A 15,541-nucleotide genomic window follows, 5' to 3' on the forward strand; every position below is an offset into this window, starting at 1 on the left:
CAGACAAAGCAATCTGCAGCAAACACAGACATCAATCACAGTGAGGACATACTGTACATACTGAATGAGCTGCAGGAAGACGACGTTCATATCTGAATGATAATCAGGGAGTGTGAATAAACACACTGTCAACATTTCCCCATGCACTTCTGTCTGCCTGTTTATTTACTGAACAATCTTAATAATGCTCATAAATATCCTCTATCTAGAGAGCATAAATAAAGGTAGAAGCATGGAAATAAACCCATCACTGAGAGAGGGGGACACGAAAAATGAAAAGAGGGATTTTAATCAGACAGTCGACACAAATGGGAAAGGATGCAACAGATCTGTGGAACACCTGGACGGCGTGGCGGGTTGGCTTTGGCAATTACATCAGTCCATTTGGATGCCATCGCCTTCAGACAGAGCAGGTGTGAAGGCAAACAAGGTCGGCGTCAACTACTGTACGGGTATCCACTGACGCATGGTAATGAACACTAATCATTTCATAAACATTCATTCAGGGAATCAAATATTGTAATCAAAAAATGTGTTTTTCACATACAAACAGCTACATCAAATTTAGAAAAATAACCTAAACCCCTATCTCTGGATTGTCTTGTAAAGACCAACTCCAATAAAAACGATGTTTTTGGTGTTTTTAAAAATTAGGATTAAAATTGGATCTCTATTTCTTTATTTAAATCATTGTGAATTGGGAGCAGACGAATAAAACTGTTGGAAAAGGTTGTAGTTGTGACGTGGAAGCTATCTGCAGAACACAAGATCCCTGTATTTTGATTCATTGAGGCAGATACCGGCTCAGACGCTTAAAATGAAGACATCTACATCACAAATAGGATTTTATTCAAACAGCATTTTTTGTCTTGAAAACGACACTAGGTTTTTAATTTTGGCTAAAATAACATGACAGCATAATCATAATTAGAATGTAAACGTATTCAGAGATCAAAAGACAATCAGAGTGGGATTTTTAAAAAGATCAGATCATTTAGCCCAAATGGAACATTAACACAGGTTAATGCATTTTTTATTTTTTATTTACATTTTGCAACAAAACCTTTGATCAGTGTACAGCTTTGATAATAAATACGTGTCACACAGCCACTGCACATATTGTACAGATGAAAATTGGTCATATGTGTATATATTTAGAAAAAGTCTAAAAAGGTTTAGTCTTTATGTGAACTGTTAAGTATTACGAATGAACCACGTTAAAACCACGGAAGAAGTATGAATAAACCACACAAACACGTAAATCAACATAGAACATGGACCTTGTGTGATTATTGCGTTGTCTATATGCAATTCAATAGTGATTTGTTCATCAATAATGTAATTCGAACGTGATATGTGCGCCGAATATAAAAGTTATACATTGGTGCTACATACATGAAAAGTCTGTTAGACATACGTGGAACGGTCGTGGAAAGCCACAAATTTGCGTTTGCATCTTGCAATAATCGCATACAATTGTGTAAGATTTACATAATAATGCGTATAAACTACAGAAGATACGCATAAATTGCATAATGCTCAACCGACCAAAACATTCTAAACAGCTCAAAACCAAATCCATGAAAAGACCTGTCGGCCAAAACCCTCGACGGACATCTACGCACATCAACGAATGACGAATGTAAGAAACACTTGTGAATTACGTAAATCACGCATGTATCACGAAAGACCGAAATTTCATATGTGGAAAATGCACTAAATGTACGTATTGGCTGTATGACACAGCATATAAAGACATCCTATTTAGCCTTCTAGCAATGAGTTTAAAAAGTACCAATTAAAAAATTTGGAGCAACGTGATTATAGCAGAGCAATGTTTAATAAATAGATTTTAAATATGAAGTGTGTGTGCTTGATTACAGAACTTGAAGAATTAAGCAAATTTCTTTTTTTAAATATGAACTTCTTCTTTTAATGAAGCAATCAGCACAAAATGTGCAATAAATACAAATAACAATGAAAACAGAATGAATCCGACTCTGTTGCTTCATTTGTGGTTCCTAATTTACAATCTTTTCATTGTCAGGAAGCACTATTTTACAATGTTAAAAAAAGATCACCTTAAAACTGTGTTTAATCATTTTCTTTGCAGGATTTATACTAGTCTAGAATCATCATTGATTGTGTCCTTGTAACAGAGCGTGAGCTGTATTTCCATCCATGAAACAAAGTTCCGGTCCCCTTGTGAAAGAGTTGATACACATATCTCAAACATCAAAGAATGAGTCTTTGATGCAGCAGCCATTTTTTGGGCCTGTTTTATGTTCCATAACTGTAAATGGAAAAGGAATTGATACCCGAATCTTAAGATGCCGCAGAGAGATGCAGTGAAGATGAAAGGTGGGTGAGGGAGGATAAAAGGAAAGGTGTTTTCAGAGAGTGGAAGAAAAGAGGCGCTGTGTAGTGCCGCCCAACACTCTGAGCGTGTGTCTGCGGGAAACACACGGAGGCGATGCAGATCACTGACCTTGGAGCACACCTTATTTGACAGTTTGTAAGAATGCACGCACACACACAAACAAAGCGCCTACCGCTGCTGCAACACCAGGCAGCCAATCGGATAAAAAGGAAATCTCATAATACTACACATCAACACAACAGCAGGAGGCCCCCACTTGAACGCCGCAAACCTTTATTTGTTTTAATCATCAATCAAACCCAATCAGACTCGACTCGGCGAGCCAAACGCCTCCACGCCACCCTGACATCACGCATTCATCCGCACTCGCACAGCCCTCAAGCTTACGTTCACCAATCAACGCGTCCATGAGGACACCGCACGGTGTGGAGAGGAGACGTCTGCACATGCTCCCCGGGGCCCGCACACTCAGAGTTCAGGGCAGTTCAGTCAAAGGAGTGTGTGTACACACACACACACACACACATGTTTTTTTGTTCTGTTCGCTGCACGGTTGAACTGCCTGCTGAAACAACCTATCACTTCCAGAATTTTCTATCTCCCTTGCTAATAACACACCCGGTTTTCACACATTGCTCATGCAGTTCTTGCATGTGTCACACATGTAAAGCCTCTTCACAGAGAGACACAAGCAGGCCTGAACAGACTCCAACAGCTCCCCAAACAGTCTTTATTCCAGGTGAAGAGCTTTCATGTTTATCTCTACCACGTTCAAAGGAGTTGGCAAGAAACCATCCCTAACAAAAAGCTGCTTAAGATCAAATTGGACAAACAGGAATGGTACATGTCCATTTCTTTGGATAATATAATTACGCACAACAAAAATCACAATAAATTCCAGAAACAAAAACAAAATTTAAAAACAAGTAGAAACGAAAAAAAATGAAACATTTCAGAAAACAGAAGTTACAAAACACGAAACAAAACAAAGAAGCTGGAAAATGTATGGGACATCGCTGATGGGATGATAGCGTTTGTCCATCATTTTAACCGAAAAATGTTTGGCATGAGTGATACTGGATAGGCTCTTTATTAATGATAAAACTTTTATTAGTATTTACACCATGGTCCGGGTGAATACTTGATTCTGATTGGATTAAAAAGTGAAAATCCACAGTGATAACGCACGCCTAAATAAGAAGTCCCGGTCACTTAGCCTAAATGTTCCATATCACTGCGCTGGCTTCTCTGAAACAGATTTTTGCCTCCTCATCTGGACAAAAACAAGCGGTAAGAGGTGAACTTTCTCTCTGAACTGATGCTTTATTTAACCTGTCGTGACGATCAGCATATATATATCATTTTTCTTCCGCGCTGCAATCGAGGTCCTCAGCCATTACCATGACAACGCGCCACACCATGTGTCAAATAGTTTGCTTTTTGTAAAACAAGCGATCAAAACCAAAAAAATTACAAGAACAAAGTACTGAAAACTAATTGAATACTTATTTCTTTTTTGAGTGACAATAATATAAGTGGGATAATGGCCTTCGAGTTGTCCATTATCAGAAATGAACAAACTTCATGAAAACAGTCTTCCGTGCCGTCTGTTAATTTCTGATAATGGTCTCTTCATCGGGCATTATACCTTACACGGACATTGAAGATGTATTTTAGAAAACTTTAACATCAAAAATCAAACAAAATTAGCCAATCAGCGATGTCCCATAGCACCTACCTTATCATTTTAAAGTCTGGAAATTACTTTTGTTTTCTAAAACGTTTCAAATTTTATTTTGTTTCTTTTTTGGGGGGAGTTTTGTTTTGACTTCTAAAAAGTAATGCTGTATTTTAATTATTTGTTGTTGTGATCTTCATTTGTATTATATGTGTTTATATATATTTTTGCGTTGAGTGATTTTGGACTTCAGGGCCACCGTAAAACACCATCTAAGCATCTTTATTAGATTTTTGTGTTGTAAAATCCATCCTTAGCACTAAATGTACATGTTTTCGGGTAAATCATGAATCTCTCAAATGCCATCATAATAGCAGTACAAATATCAGATGGTATATTCCAAAAAACAAAAGAGTAAATCTATAAATACATGTCTCTGAAGCATGAGAAACCAAGATGCTCACCAGCAGAACTCTTCACGCTTTGGCTTCTTCAATGGTTTCCATCTCTGCCAAAGGCGAGGAGCTGTCTTAATGCAGAGTATGCACTGAAATGCTACAAATTTCTGCATCCTCAGCATGAGCCAGAAGCAGGAAAACATGCATTTCTTTATTTATATGGAGAGCAAATGAAATGATACCAGAATAGCAGTTTCATACACATATTATTCTGAGCATCAGAAGCAACGAGTAGTAAAAAAAACAAATACTCAAGAAGCAAGAAAAGTGACCTTGAACATCAAACTTTGCTCATCTAGTCTCCCTCTTTTTGTTTGCTTTGAGGTTGATAAATTCAGGTGCTTTTCAAAAGGTTTCCCCAATGCATGGTGAGGCATTAAAATGTCTTAAAAAAAGAGAGAGAGCCAACTCTTCCAAGGGTTCAAAAGCTCTATGAAGCCCAATTTATCTTTGAAAGATGGGTGGGGGTTTAATATGAAAACCCGAAACTAACTCATGCATGCCTGCTTGGTCAGGCACTGGGAGATGAAAGGGTGATGTGAAAGAGCGCAATGGGCCGTTGGTGTCTCTATGTAAAGAGAAAGGAGACATGGACGCTGAATTTCAATAAGTGTAGTCCTGCTTTTCTATGCAGATGGGGAGAAAATGAAAAATGGTGGTTCAGTTGCCAGAACTTGGAATGATTAAAAGAAAAAAAAAGGAAAACTTTTGAAGTTATTGATTTTGTTGTTTGGATCAAGTCTGGTCAATGTCATCTTCAAAACTAACATGTTTTTAGACTGTAAGGTGCACCGTCAATGGTCTATTTTTGAACTAATGTCATATATAAGGCGCACTGAACTATAAGGCGCCTTTTTATTACCCCTTATATTGCGGAAAATACGGTATGGTTGGTAAGACCTCCAAAATCCATTAAAAGTCAGTCGTCCTCAGGTCATTGTTCAAAGACAGATGTTCTATTAAACACAAACACATGGCTCTCATGATATTCGCTAAAGGAATCCCTGCAGACTACAAATCTATTCATTCATATGTCCATTTGCTTCCATGGAAACTGTTCGGGAGGAAAAAATAAACAGTAGCATCAGTTAAATGGAAAATTCAAAATTAAACAAAATCCAGAACTCATGCTGGTCACGTCCAGACATATTTTTCCGAGCAGATGGCAGCAACGCGCCTTTGAAAGACAAAACACTGAGGCAGATTAGCATGTTGTCCCAGCAGCCAAATTGTCACCCACACCATGATTCCCTCCTTCGTGTCCAAAGCGAGAATGGGGGCATTTAGGTAAAAATCCCTGATGATGCATGCAAAGCTCCGAGCCTCTACACTGACGTACAGTTGCCTCCAGCAGACAAATCAGGTTATGCTTCAAATGCATGTCAGCAGTGCACGATGGGGATCAAAAACCAAGAAAAAATCAAGAAAGCAGGGGCAGCTGTTCGTCATCTGCTGGCCGCAGCAGTCAATTATCACTCTCATTAGCACATGGTGATTGCAGTAGCATAGAGAAGAGCTGAAAATGATCTAAATTCAGACATATTTGGACCAGAAAGTCTCATCTTTGTGTAGAAAATAATGTGTTTACTTTGTGTTTTATTACAGTGTTGAAGGATTTTATTGTACAGGGGCTTCAGGGCTTCAGAGAATTTCCTGTGTATATTTTATGTTGGGACGCTGTCTTTTTCATAAAACATCCATGCGGTAAACACAGAACTCCATCCAGAGGCCATTTGACTTTTCCTGCTGACATTTGACTGCAGAAAATACAACTGAAAATACTCTAAAGCAGCTCAGTAGAGGATTTGATAAATGCACCATCAAAAAGTTACAAGATAGGCCAAGCAGATCTGCAGTCGGTGCAGACAGAAGGATTGTTGTTTCAGGAATCACTTTGTGAAAATTACAAGTGTGTCTGCTGGGCTATTTGGAAGAAATAACACAAAACCTTCTTATTGTGTCCAAGGGGAATGTTTTTGACTTTGGACAACAGCAGAGTCTGTCTGGATTTACCACAAAGATGCTTCTCTAAATCAGGGGCTGTTTTAGTTTGGGTTTTTGGAAGCATTTGTGAGCCTGCGTGTGTTCCATCTGTGTTTGGAAAAAATATTGTAAGCACTGTTTGTTCTATGTACAAAGAAGTAGGGAATGAGTTCGCTTCAGTTTTATACTGTTTTACATTTACTTCTTGACAAAAAATAAACAAAAGTAAACTTCTAATGGCACAGTAGTAAAGGTTTAACTGTAACTGCGAAAGTCTTAAAGACCCACTTTGATTATAATCACGTTTTTGGTGATTTTAACATGTTCTTGTGGCATTTTTCTGATGATGGAGGACATATATAAAGAAAATTCATCTTAAAATTGCATTTCTAGATATTTCCATCCAACCATTTTCTTCCGTTTATTCCCTTTCTGGGTCATGGGGCTGTCGGAGCCTATCCCGGCCGCTTGTGGGCGAACGCAGGGGGCACCCTGGACAGGTCCATTTTCTAGATATTTATTTATTCAAATTGTGATTCAGGCGCGGACAAAAAATGCTGTTGGAAAAAGCGTATATGTAATGTGGAAAATACGCAAGTAAGGTCACAATCTTCTTGTTTCCTGCTCTCAGCAACAAAGAGGGGAAGAGGGGACGGCTTTACTATAAAGATAAAGATGTCTTGGATCGATTTTAGGTCAGTGAATCGGATCCAATCATATCAACAATATAGACTATAAATCATACCAGCAAACACATATTATGATATGAATTGAATCATTCTTAAAATGAATTGTTACACTGCCAAAAACGAAATAATAGAATGTGTAGTTTCTTCATGAATTCTATTTTCTTATTTTCTTTGATTTCATAGGCAGCTATCTTGAAATAAATACGGTAGAGAGCATCTTAAAATATGTTTTTTCATATAATATACCAATTTAGAACCTACATGAACAACTTTCAGAAACAATCATTATCATAACAATTTACCAAATAAAATGATATCTCCATGCGTTAAGTACCTTTCATCTAACTGCTTAATATCTGTTTTAAAATTTCAGCGCATGCATGTAGACACAAAAAAACTAGTATGTAATAAAACACAAAAAAACAAAGAAAATAAATCTACAATGGGGCAAAAACCCACACATGGACACAGAAATACACAGCAGTCACTGAGGTGTCTGCAGAACAGAGATATGGCGGTCTCCATCAGCCTCTCCACCTACCCAAAGGACCTAATCAGTCAGTGAATGCACGTAAAATGCAAGCTGCCATCTACCTCCATCCCCGCAGACTCATGCCGACACTCTCTTTCAAGTGTTATACTGCAGAAAAGGAGAGGAAGAGCCATACTAGATCAAGATGTGCCCACACATACACTTATACCTATCCGTTACCTGCTTCCTCTACAGTCTCATCTTTGCAGCATGATCCAGCAGCTCAAATGCAGTTTTCTTTTTCTAACCCAATCCCATTATTTTCCCTCTTTATTACTTGTGCTCCCAGGATGGGTTTTCAATTCTGCCTCAGAAGAGAATCATCTTAGTTGAAGTGCGGCTGTAACTGTCTCTCCTTCCTGAATTATTTCAAGTCACTTCCATCCTTCCTCACATGTGTCATAAGACAGAGGGGAAACTGAGTTAAGGCTCTCATACTGCGAAGCCTGAAAAACCAGCACTGGTGGAATCTGCCGTCTTGTTATGTCAAAACTGAAAGTGAAACAAAAAGCTGTTTGTAACAAAGTGGGTATATGCTGAGTCCAAATGATTTTTGGTTTAATTAACACCTGTCCTCTTGTTTTATGGGGCTCTGCAGAAAACAAAAGTGTGTCTGGTCTCTTCTGAAACTACATAAATAGGAGCCCAAGGAAGACAATGGCTGTGTCCAACATCCCTCACAAATCCCAAACCCATTAAACAGGCATGTCCAAAGACCGGACCGTGGGCCAAATGCGGCCCAGGTTCAAATTTCCACCGGCCCGCAGGCTCCTTTTATAAAATCAACATATATGCAAAAAAAAAAATACAAGAATAAATGGAAAAAATAGAATTTGGCAATTAGACTATTCCGATTAAATCATAATTTTTTGAATAAACACAAAATTAATTTTTTTAGTTTTGTAAAATGTGTCAATTTCGATACGCCTTAAAAAATCCACCTCCTACAAGTGCAAAAGCTTATTTTCGATAAATACGAGTTTTTTCAAAATTGTTGTTCTGCCATTAAGCGAATTTATTAGCGCAAATCCAATTTCCAGCTCATTTCTAAAGGTTTAATTGTATATAAAAAAGAAAAGTTGACAATGAGGTACCCTGCTTCCAGGGCAAGTGGAAAACAGCACAGTTTTTCAATGCAATATGAAATTACAAATATGCTAAGAGACTGTGACCATTTTCATGTAGTCCAATATCAAGGAGGACTATCAGACCAGACATATTACCTAGAACAGGTGTGCTCGTCCAATCAGAACTTGGAAACACCTGAGTCAGCTAACCAGAGCCGAGGGCTGAATGGATGGATGAAAACAGGCAGGGAGGTAGATCTCAAAGGACACAGATTGGACTGCCCTGTATTACAACATATGCCCCTGACAACAAAAAAGAATAGAACCCGCCGGGGTCTGGAGCCACTGCCATTCATCTGATAGCCACTAGGTGGCCATGGAAAAATCTCAAAGTTTGTCCATGGGCTAAGTTTTAATATTCAACACAGCTGTATATGAGTCTTTTTGTCCATCTTCACAAATTTACCACAAACTTGGGGATGATTTTTCTTTAAGTTGACAAGTGTCCTTCATACCTGGCTAAAGAGAGAAAGGCACAAGTAAAAAAAGAAATCTCAGTTTAGTATTATAAGCAGTGTTTGTCATAAAATACTACTCATTAGAAATCTTGTTTTTTATTTAGAAACAAAAACTTTTTTTGGACTCATCCATTTCCTGGTTAAAAAAAATAAATTTCATCAAATCTATTATTCTTACCGGTATCTGTTTATATTTATCAGTAATAAACACAATAGTACCTAATAGTGAAGAAGAGAACCGTTTCAGATCTGATAAATGTATGGAAACAAAACAAACGTTTACTATGTCTGTAAAGAATGTCCGTTTCTCGCTTTGATTCAGCAGAACAAGCCTCTATTTGTACTGATCCTGCTCTCCATGGTAACTCAAACTGTGGTATGATTATTCCATCTCATTTATTCTAAATGATTTCTGCTTCACAAAAGCAGAACAAATTTGATGGAGTGACTTGTAAACAGCTGCTCGGATTTCCAGCTTATAAAGATCGGTCCTTTGTATGACAAACTGTAAACTGAAGCTGCATTGCTTAAATATTTTTCCAATTTTGTATCTTACTGTGGGAAGAAAAAATGACAAAAGGTTTCAGATCAGAGTGTTTAGCCTGTTTTTTTAAGGATTTACATGTATGTGTGCACAAGTCAACAGCAGACATTTCAACGGGAAACCCACTTTTCATGACACTGACAGGGACTTTCTGCCAGAGGAGCTGGAAGAATAAAATGATGATGTTGAGTAAACACAGGTGAGGTATAAGAGGAGGCAACGCAGAAAGACAGCAAGGTAATTAAAGGTAATTAAAGATAATTAAAGGCATTGTCGTGCAATCTGAACATTTTCCACGTATGAAATGTGGGTCTTTCGTGACACAAGTGTGATATACTGTACCTAGCTCGTAAGTCTTTCTTGCGTCGGTCATTTGTCGGTGTGCGCAGATGTCTGTCGAGGGTTTCGGCTGACAGATCTTTACTTAAATTCGGTTTTGAGTTGTTCAAAATCTTTGGTTGGTTGAGAATTATGCAGTCAATGTTACGCAATTGTTTGTGATTTTTGAGGAATGCCTACGCAAATGTGTGGGTTCTCGACCGATCCACGTATGCCCAACGCACTTGTCACACAAATACCACCGATGTATGACTTTTCATAAATGCGTATATTATGTAATTGACGCACTAATAAATTGCATATAAATAGCGCAATGATCATGCATGGTACATGTTCTACATTAATTTACGAGTTTTTTGCGTGGTTTTTTCGTACTTCTCCTGTGGTTTTAACCTGGCTCATTTGTGATACATCAGTGAAAATTTAACACAAAGACCACAACTTTTCTCACTTTTTCCAGTTATGACCAGTTTTCATCTGTGTAATACGTGCAAAATGAACATAGTGGCTGTGTGACACAGACTTCAGGAACACATAAAGCGCAACTTTAAAAAAAGGATTAAAGGCTTTGAAGACAGCTAGAAATTCTCCAAATGCTGTATTGACGTCATCGAATGATGGCTGTTCTACAATACACGGTGACACCCAACCATCAGATTATTCTGGCCCGTTTGCCCTTTTCACTTCTACAACTGTGTGGTAAAAAAAACTGAGATCTCATTGGAGTGTGAAATCAAAACATTGTGTCTGGTGGCCGTCTTTGTTTTTATCTATATCCTGCAATAAAAGCGTGTGGAGCACACAGAGCAGAGAAAAACCACAACAAAAAAAAGAGGAGAAATCTGAGAAAATAATTGCATCATCAATATAGACGAAGGTCAGAAGGGAAGCTAAACAAAGAGACTCCTAGAAAGTGGGAGAGACAGGAGGGGAATAGATTCTCCCTTTTTCTCATTTTGGGGGTTTCCCTGTTTAGCTACAAAGAGGTGGGGCTCACCTCAAGCGATTCTTAAAGAGAAAAGAGTTCAAAGCGTGCCAGTGGGAGGAGGCAATGGCTGCGTGGGAGCACAGTAGACAGTCAGGATGGGATTTCTCATTACTCCTGTCTCGCTCCGTGTCCCGGCTATTACCGCCGCACGCCGCTCCTCATTCTATGCCCTATAATTTCTCTCTGCCTCCCTTTCTCCAGACACAAACCGAATACATAAGATTGCACCCCACTAGGCCACGCTCTCTTTCTCTTTCATCTAAGCCTGCTTGTGTTTCCACAGCACATGACTGTGCACACACAGGCTAAAACACACAGTCTGGATGACAAAGCAGGAGCAAATAGAACACACAAAGCATGTTGCATGCTGCCATGTGGCGAACACGTCAATAACACCCAAAAAACACTAGAAAAATAAAATTAACTACAAGAAAATGTTAAATAAATAAAAAAAAACTAACTAAATGTTGAGCAATAAGGATGTCTAGTTTTACACATGCTGCATGTTCATGCAAATTTGTGCAAATTCATGTGCTATCTTTTTGTGTCCAATCAGTCCCAATTTAGTTTTATGTCCCCCATATTAAATTGTGAAGATTGTGCTGTTGGATTTGGTTTTGTGACCTGTATTTCCTCGGTTCCTGTAGGTTCTCGTAATCCTTTGCTTTGTAGTTGTCAACCTGTTAAGCTATGTTCATTCCTCAACCACATTCAATGAAAAGTCTTTGCATGTAAACGCACCTTTCGGGCTTCTATGTCAAAATTCTGGCGTCCACGTGTAGCTACGCAAGTACGGACGTCTCCTCCAGCTACAGATGGTGGACATGTGTTAGCGTTGAGTAGCAACAGTCCAGTTGTTAACTGGACTAAATGTATGCCACATGTGTGAGTCACATGCCCAGTGTGAACGTAGGATCAGTCACACCAGGTTTAGGTGGATGATCAATCATCAACAGCTGATTTCATTTCTGTCAATTACCCCCCACAGTGTATTTAGTTGTTTGGTTTTTAGTTCTCCATTGTCAGGTCATCTGCTTTGTCACTTTTTTTTTGCTCCCTTAGTGTTTGAATTTTCTATTTCTTTGTCTTGCCACACTCTGGATTCCCATACATTAGACAAATCCCAACCTATTTTGTTTATTATCACAACTTTTTTATCTACTTTCAGACTGTGCAGACAAAAACTCTTACAAACATTGTGTAGTAAACCCACCTTTTATATTGGGAGCCACAAAATGAGCTCTGAACAATGCGGGAAAGTCCTGCTAATCCTTTATGATACACTAATAAGTGCCTTCACATCTCTAACAAAATAATGACAAAAAAATTGGATTCTGTGTGAAAAATCTGTAGCTGAATGAAAAGCTTTAGTTGAAGTTCTAGTTTGGAGCGTTCTATTGAATTTTCCTTCCTGTTGTTTGTGTAAAATTATCAAAATAAAATAAAAACTCGAGCATGGAGCAGAACCTAGAAGAAAACAGCCAAAGCTGAGGAGCTCCAGCAATCGTGCGAATGCGCCAAAGTGGAAGTGTTTTCCACAGTAGAGCGAGCACCACGTCTTGCTGCAATCAATCCCTGGTATTTGTCAGATATGCTCCCCGCCACGGCAGCCATCCGTGACTCATTCCCTCATTACATCTCAGAGGTCACGCCCACTCCGCCTCTGCCTGCACCATCCTTCCAGGGTCTGATGGCGGCCTAATGACCTGCTCGCTCTACACAGCAATTAACCTTTTTATTGGCCACCTGCCAGGAAGCTGGAGATACATCAGCAGCCACTGGGCATATCTGTATAAGCGCAGGAGCATGGACACAACGCCTTCCACACGTGTACCCATGTGCTGCAGTGGAGGTCCACACCGATGAGTGTATGTGCCTGTAACTGCTGACAGATTACTCCCTCTCTCACACAGAAATTGATTGAATCCAACACCCCATCATGGTTGACTCGGGCAGATCCCACTGGCTGCACTGCTGTTTGATGGAAAAGCACTTCTTGCTGCAGGAACTTAACAAGTCCCCTCTGCATTACATGTCAGTGGTGGGGGTCAAGAATTATTCACACTGTGGACCAGCTAAATAGATCCCATTCTGAAGGTTATCAGGCTGGCAATAAGCAAAGCATCCAAACTCAAATTCAAATAAACAGTAATCACTGGTTTTGCCAACAATATATCACATAAAAGCAAAAGCAAAGATGCAACAGCACATGAAGTCTATGAAAACTGTAGCATCATTAGATCAAAAAAGCATAAAATAGCCTCTTTATATTTAATAATAAACTGATGCAATGGGGACAAAAGGAAAGGGTTTTCCACATTTTCATGAGTCTTTTTCACAAAAGATAATCTTCTAGGCAGGAGATTGTCACACACACAACAAAATTTGGCATTCTGTCCAATTTTTTTGTGCCATCTGTGCAATTTTACAACAACATGAGCTGATATCTACTTGGCCGATATTGCAGCGTCAAAACTAAAAAATGTGTCAATGCCAAACTTAAGGGTGCATTAACGCCAGGGCTGTTTGGTCCACGCTGGCATTTGATTCATTGGATTGTCCGCTTTGCAATAAAAGCTCATTTGAACCCTGGACCAAACCAAATATTGGTTCACTTGGAAGTAAACTCTGGTGCAGTTCAAGATAGTGTGAATGCTAATAGGCTAACCAATGAACCAGAGTAAGCAACATATGCACCATGGAGTTCTGTAAGAAAGAAAAACTGTGAATCCCAAAGGAAAGGACACACCGGGAATGTGATGAGCATTCAAGAACGCACATGGTGTTCACACTGGACAAGCAGGGAGGGGCTTCTTCTTTTTCCACTGCTTACTAGCGCATGTCCATGACCTACACTTGGAAGAAGCTTAGTGGGAAATGCCAAATCTAGCAAATCTTGCTCCAGTCTTTTTTTTCCATGATATATGAAAGTCTTGATGTGTAGAATTCCGGCCAGACACAAACCGCAATTATTAATTTCTTCATTCCATGATCAATTTTCAAATGGTTGGCACTTCCTTGAATGAAAAAGGACATCCATACTTCACTACCTATTCTGAGTCCCTAGATGGTCAAAGTTCAACCTGGTTTAACTTCAATGGCCGCGCGCCCAAAAAGAGTCATAGAAATATAGCTATGCGTGGATGTGAGAGTTTTGAACATGGAAGCCCAAAATGCGCATTTATGTGCATTTACATAGACTTTTTATTGAAAGTGTTTGCTTGAGCAGTCGTTACTGAGAGGTAGCTTTAGATGTACTATTTGAAAAATGTCTCATCTGTAAACATGGTGTATATTATTTATTAGAAACTACCTAAATCTTTTGTTATCTACATTTAATCTTGCCAAAGGAGCAGCTGTTCTAACTATGAGCCATTTCTGTGCGGTTTGGTCAGAGTGTGGTGTGAAAGCAGAAAACCCGAAGCAACATTTTTTTAGAAACTATCTTAGCATGAAAGCGCCCTGACATGTCTTCCTACGTGGCTTGTTTTGATCACCGCTGCACAGCCAAAGACATGTTAGAAAGGTTGATGCGACAAATTAGAGATTGAAGTGGCTGATGTGGCAGAATCCAGAGCATATCCTCTGCTGTCTTTGTGAAAGCTGCTACGCCAGCTCCTTTACGACTGTAATCAGATCAGCTCTGTGTGCTCAGAAAGCTCAACTGTCCCAACATGTGAGGGAGGGGCCGTACCTTTTGACTGTCCACATTAGGAAAATAACAAAACAGATTTTCACCACTTATGAAATGTGAACAACTACCGGTAGCTGGTTTTCACCTTTACTGTTTGTTGAGTTTTGTGCACAGAGAGCTGCATCGTTTTTTACTGAGGCTGTTTCCCAAAACACTGGTGTAAATATGGATTAGGGCAGAGCTGCAGACTAACCTCCAAAAGGCGTTCAACGACCAGCAGCTATATAATGTAGTCTACCGCTGACAATGAGAGGCCTCTCGTGGGCGTTGTAAAAGCCGACAGAGCGAGGCTCACTAGGAACCTCACGGTAAATGCATTTTGGGGCTCCTTCAGATACAAATTGAATTTCAGGGCATGACTTCACTGAAAGCACCCAATAATCCCGATGTCACCGGCTGTTCCCGAGCTGAACAAGGTCACATTGTCGGCCATGTAATGAAAAATAACAGACCTCATTTTCAAAGCGTTTATCCAGTGAGGCGGTGCATTCGAGAGCCGGGCCAGGTGAGAAACAAACAAATGGAAGGAATTACAGAACAACTGAAAAGAGAAAAAAACTAAACTGAAAGTAGAGCGACCAAAGAACCTGTTGGCTGTGAGTTAACTAGGATAATTAAAGATTTAGTACTTTGTCAATCAGCCTTCTAATGGGAGGCATTCTGTGCAAATC

At 39.3% G+C, this 15,541-nt stretch overlaps 1 protein-coding gene across 23 annotated transcripts in view; it reads right to left on the reverse strand.

The window, feature by feature from the left end:
• Positions 1-15,541, reverse strand: part of neo1a (neogenin 1a) — a 216,798-nt gene that overhangs the window by 117,191 nt on the left and 84,066 nt on the right. The gene's annotated exons all lie outside the window — the stretch shown is intronic.

Source organism: Oryzias latipes, chromosome 3, assembly GCF_053564925.1.
Source record: "Oryzias latipes strain Hd-rR chromosome 3, Olatipes_Hd-rR_3.1".
Classification (NCBI taxonomy): domain Eukaryota; kingdom Metazoa; phylum Chordata; class Actinopteri; order Beloniformes; family Adrianichthyidae; genus Oryzias; species Oryzias latipes.